Source organism: Labrus mixtus, chromosome 9 (genome assembly GCF_963584025.1).
Source record: "Labrus mixtus chromosome 9, fLabMix1.1, whole genome shotgun sequence".
NCBI classification, from domain to species: Eukaryota; Metazoa; Chordata; class Actinopteri; order Labriformes; family Labridae; genus Labrus; species Labrus mixtus.
In genome coordinates, this window is record NC_083620.1 from 3,310,587 (window position 1) to 3,317,091 (window position 6,505).

A 6,505-nucleotide genomic window follows, 5' to 3' on the forward strand; every position below is an offset into this window, starting at 1 on the left:
CAACGTACCTTTCAGTCCTCTCAGCTGATCGATATGAAAGGCCTTTATCAATGTGATGAATTTGAGGCAGCTCCCCTATTTCTGGTATTTCCACAGCAGCTTTGAATATTGTAGCTTCAGCGAAAGCTGCCTCTGCCTCTTTCTCCTGCTGGATTGCTTCCAGTGTTGCTTCAAGACGTGTCTCCTCTACCTTTAGTTGAGCCCTTTTTACTTTCATTTCAATTTCCCTTTGTGCGTAGGATGCTCTGGTATATGCTGCTTCAGCTTTGGCCCGTGCTCTTACCGCAGCCAAGCTTGTTGCAGACTTACCAGAGTGTTTTGTTGAGCCTGAGCAGACTGATCTGGTCTCATGGCCTTCTCTTTCTGCAGCTGACATCTTGTCTTTCGAAGATCTAGGGGGTGAGCCATACTGATCTGTTATCCACCAAGGTTGAAATCATTGTAAAGTCTGTTTACTGTTCCGCCCTCGTTAAAGAGTCCCCTTCCTCAGCTAGACAGACAGATAACTCCTTCCACATTCCGTAGTCAATAAATGTTGATTTATTTGCGTGCCACCGTTATTCATTGACAGAATGCAAAATGGAGTAAAACTGTAATAAAGTAAAAAGAAACAATCAGTTATGATACACATGATCAATAAACATATCTGTGTGGTATAACATGCTTGTCAATGTCAATCAAATTAACAGTATGTGACTGAAAATATATCTGACTGAAAACTATCACTTAGTGAACAAGGTATACTGCAGAACACAAAATCATGGTCTAACATAGCCATCTGCATAAAATGAAAGCATGGTTGCAAAAAGAAACATCTTAATCACACTTTACTCACAGACAATGATTATACAGTTCCTTCTTAGTCCAGGATGGATTTAGATCCTTCATAAGGCAAGTGTCCACAACGTGCTCTTATCAATGAATGAGAAACCCAAAATGGCCTCCTACAGTGAGCCATGAGGTCCAAAAACACAACAACAAATGTAGCACCCCCTAGTGGCTACAAGGTGACCTACAGCTCCTTGCTTAGGCCAGAACAAAAACAAATGTCTGCATTATTATAAAACCTTTCCCCTTCTATTTAAATAATGATTTCACTATTTAAATGCGTTTTTATTTGTTTATTTTATTTTATATTCTGTATATTACTGTCTTTCATTTGTACTTTTCTTCATGAAGGCTACTGTATGTTATTTAGTTATTTAATCTGTCTTTTACTTGATTTACATTGTGATATGTTTTTTTTTTTTTTACCTGACTGTATATGAGCATTACTCTTCTTGAATAAAGCTAAAAAAAAATTAAAAAAAAATGGGTGGATGCAGCCGGTTCGGGAAACGTAAATGACGTCACTTCCTTACTGAATGAATCAGATGAAGTAGGAACAAATATCTGCCTACTGTGCGCGCCTACTGAATAGTAGGTACTAAACAGTATACAGCACGGATAGTAGGTACTGCCTACTGACAGATTGAGTAGGTACTTGGCAATTCGGATACAGCCAGGGGCCCTTTCCGAATTGTCACAGTTCAGTAGGCAGTACGTACTATTCAGTATGGAGTTTCAGTAAACTGAACTTTCGTGGTCATTCAGTATGCATTTTTTGGGTCCACCTCAGTATACTGAACATTTCAGTATGGATACTAACTTCCGGGTTTCATGCAGTATGGATCGGATGCGTGCTTTCAGGAAATTAATTGTATTTTATCACCCACAATGCAGTGCGAAATTAAACGTAAATCATCACGTCATGTGCGCCTCCAAATCAAAACAAACGAGCGTGGATTAATAGAATCAATTTTTAATCTAGAGTTAAAGTCCCGACTGAAATCGCTACTTTAAATTAACAACAGAAAATATAACAAATATCTGCATTATTATAAAACCTTTCCCCCTCTATTTAAATAATGATTTCACTATTTAAATGTGTCTTTATTGGTTTATTTTATATTCTGTATATTACTGTCTTTCATTTGTACCTTCCTTTATGTAGCCTACTGTATGTTATTTAATCTGTCTTTTACTTGATTTACATTGTGATATTGTTTTTTTTTACCTGACTGTATATGCGCATTTCTCTTCTTGAATAAAGCTAAACAAAAAAAACACAAAAAAAAAAATGGGTGGATGCAGCCGGTTCGGGAAACGTAAATGACGTCACTTCCTTACTGAATGAATCAGATGAAGTAGGAACAAATATCTGCCTACTGTGCGCGCCTACTGAATAGTAGGTACTAAACAGTATACAGCACGGATAGTAGGTACTGTCTACTGCCTACTGACAGATTGAGTAGGTACTTGGCAATTCGGATACAGCCAGGCCCTTTCTGAATATCCACAGTTCAGTAGGCAGTACGTACTTTTCAGTATGGAGTTTCAGTATACTGAACTTTCGTGGTCATTCAGTATGCATTTTTTGGATCCACCTCAGTATACTGAACATTTCAGTATGGATACTAACTTCCGGGTTTCATGCTTATGGATCGGATGCGTGCTTTCAGGAAATGAATTGTATTTTACCCACAATGCAGTGCAAAATTAAGCGTAAATCGTCACGTAACGTCCGCCTCCAAATCAAAACAAACGATTATTATATTACCTGACTGTATGCGCATTTCTCTTCTTGAATAAAGCTAAACAAAAAAAAACAGGTGAATACGGCCGGTTCGGGAAACGTAAATGACGTCACTTCCATACTGAATGAATCAGATGAAGTAGGGACAAATATCTGCCTACTGTGCGCGCCTACTGAATAGTAGATACTAAACAGTATACAGTACGGATAGTAGGTACTGACTACTTGCCGACTTGGCAATTCGGATACAGCCACTCACTACACTCTCACACACTCCAAATGAAAGGTCAGTTACAAACACAGGAGAGGGGGTGTGACAGTATGATTCTCTTCTAAACAAGCTTGTGCAGCTAAACTTTGATTAACATTTTGTACTTTTATTACTTGGTGAAGTTCTGGGAAAGTTTGACATTGTGGTAACAGCTAACTGTTCTCTACAAAAGATCATTTTTCAAAACTTCTCACAGATCTCTGGAAAACAGAGTATATCCCTCCCATATTTGCTTCTCTGCACCTGCTCCATATCAAATCGTTCTCCCTTACATATCGACTCTTAATGGTCAGGCACCATCTTATCTTAAAAAGCTGAGATTGCCGTATTCCCCTTCAAGAAAAATGACACCTCCAACGTACATACCACCCAGTAGTATGGGGGGTAGGGTTTTTAGTTTTCAGGCCCCTGTCCTTTGGAATCATCTACGAGTAAGGATCCAGGAGGCAGACACCTTCACTACCTTTAAGAGTAGGCTCCTTTTTGATAAAGCTTATATTTAGGGCTGGCTTAGTTATGCTGCTATAGGCTTAGAGTGGCCTGAATGTCCATCCAGTCTCACATGATGTGTAGTCTCTCTATGAGTCTGGTTCTGTTCAAAGTTTTCCTGTCTCATGGTCTCTGAAAATATTAGAGCAAAGAGAATGCCCTACAACTGAATGTAATGTCACTAAACTTTAATATTAATAGTTTGACCCATATAGCGTTCATCCTTTGAGTTCATAAATGTCATGCCTTTTGATTACAAAGTTTTATAAATCACTCTTTTGAATTGAAAACGCTCCAAAAAAAAAGTGATAAAAAAGTTGGCTGACCATGAGTTGACATACACAACATATTATAAGTCTGTCCAATATTCTTCACACATTATTTATCACAACATCCATCACTATACAACACATCTGACATCCACTGTTGTCATGGTAACAGCCTTTGTAAGGAGGCTCCGTGAGTCCTGTTTCTTTTGTTCCTGTCCTGTAGCTGGGACAGATAAGAGTCTGCAGACAACTTGAGGTCAGACACCAACAGACCAAAAAACGTGATGTCACTTTAAGACGACCTTTGTGTTTTATTCAAGGTGTGCGTGAGGGACATTTTTCTTTTTCAGCCATTTAGAAGATAAGAGTTCTGAGAGTGGCATGTGAAAGTAAAGGAACAGCTCAAAGGAGACAGTTGCTTGACAGAAAAAAAAAAGGACCTCTGAGCACATCTCGTGGAGTGTTTCTGCTCTTAGAGGTCAAAGAGGAAGATTTTCCTGCAGAGCCAAGCCTCCTCAAATCATCAGAGTTTGTTTCTAAGAATAGATGAGATGTGTTAGATGAAAATGAAATAAAAGGAGAGAATGAGATAAGATGGATGGACCTCCATGACTTTTCATAATTTATTTAAAACTTTAATTAATTATGTCCATTTTCCCATCCTCTCCTTCCTGTGATGTTTTAATATTTAATGTAACTCATGAGACGAAAATGGAAAAATATAATGTGTTCCACTCTGTGCGTGATAGAGTCAATGACACAGCTCCAAATGAGATGTAAAAAGGTTAAATCATAGTCCTGTTGTGTGTTGATGTGTTGTCAGAATTTAAGCTCACACTTTTGCTAATGTTTCAATGTTTTTTTTTAAGTAAGAAAGACAACTTTATTTATTTAGCAATATTCACAGACAAAGATCCCAAAGTGCTTTACATCAACAAAATCCAACATACATAAAATAAAAACAGGAACAAACAAGTAGATCATAGAGCGACACTAAAACAATAGCACAATAAAATCTAAATGAATCACTACATGACTACCCACAGGGCTAAACATAGAAACAACATTGATAAGACTCAACAGAGTCAGAAGAAAGTATCGAGATGGGCAGGGACAAACAAAGGATTTGTACGATCACCACGAGTCTTAAAATGTGTCTGTAGGACAGAGAGTAGGTGTAGGGGGTTGGACATGAACAAGTTTGTGAATACGGCTGAATGAGTTCTGACATATATGCTTGGGCCTCACCTCTAAAAGTGAGGGGTGAGCATTACAAACTGAATCCTACAAGCCACAGGGAGCCAGTGAAGAGATTTCAGTACAGGAGTGATGTGAGGCGGTTTGTTTGACCTGGAGAGGATTTGAGCAGCAGCATTCTGGATGGACAATTTAGTCGTCAATGTCGTTAGTTAGGGGTCACACGAGGGATCGTCTTTGTCAACGTAATGATTTATTGATTGTCTCTGACATACTCCTGTCTGCTGTCTGTTTGTAAATATAAGTATGGTCTGTATGGTTCACTGTTAAAACCAAATTGTCTTCTGGGGTAAATTAAGTTTTCTGAGTCTGAATCTCTGTATTGTCTCGGTCTCAGACTGGGTCGACTCCGGATTTTAAATCAAGACCACCACTGTCATTACTTTGAGTAGAAGGAAAAGGCTTCTTATTAAAAATAAACAAATGACTTCAATTCATTCATTATCTGATTTTTATCCCCCAGCTACGGCCTCAACCTTCCCCATGTTACAGTCTAAGTGAGTGACACGCCCGCTGCACACAAGATGATGATTTTTCAGTGATATTTATGGCCTGCCTTGGTCTTGGTCTTGACTCGGTCTCAATCCCTAAATGTCTTGGTCTGGTCTCATTCTCAGGGCACTCTGGTCTCGGGTATTTCTGGGTCTCGGTTAGTGTGGTCCTGACTACAATACTAGCTTACTTCACATATGATATTCAGATACAGAGATTAAAACCGTCGAATATAAAAACAAAACTGAATGAATCTCTTCACATAGAGATGTTTGAGGTGTTGATTTAAAGGACGACCCTGCAAACCTGATTATCTTCATTATTTTGCAGAAAATAACATTTCTAAATTTCTGTCAAATAAGAGAATATGAGAATAAATGACCTAGAGAGAATTAAATCCACAGATAGACACCCTCAGCATTATTCTGAATATCATGGAAATAAGAAGCACAACCTTTGTTCTGCACCTGGTGAAGTAAATCTATCAGAACAATTCCGGGTTTTGTTGTTGTCTGTGTTTGTCTCTGCTGCCCTCTGGTGGACTGATCACACACTTCTCCTCTGTGTTCACCCTGCAGCTGTCAGTCAACATGACGTTTCCCCGATCAATAAGCAGAGATAATGTGGAAACACTGTGTGATCTGTCATCTTCATGTTCACATGTTTCTATCTGTGTTCGTGTGTGAAGCTCAGAGACACACTAAAGCTCACAATGACAAAAAGTGTCTCAGTCACAACTCTTAATCACAGCAATTTATCATCCGATATTTCAACTCATATGTAATGATTCTCCATTCAGGATCATAATTCATCAATTGTTTTTATAGATCTCTCACTCAGTAGTATTAGAAAAAAAGCAGTAATAATCCAAGAGATAGCTTCTCTCCACATTCAGACACTTCTTGGTACCGGGGTATCATTAGAGCGATATGCTTTATGAATTAAACCATCACACAGAGTAGATAAAGGGAGCACATGATCTGCTGTTTTTAGAGATATTAGCAGCTGTTATTGATTCTTAGTGAATCAGGCCCTCAGCATCATAATTACTACTTCTTAAATTCAAATACCTTTAGATCATAATGCTGACTTACTGTATCACTTTAAACATTTTATATCATAATAACTTTCACTTACTTTAGACTTTTTATC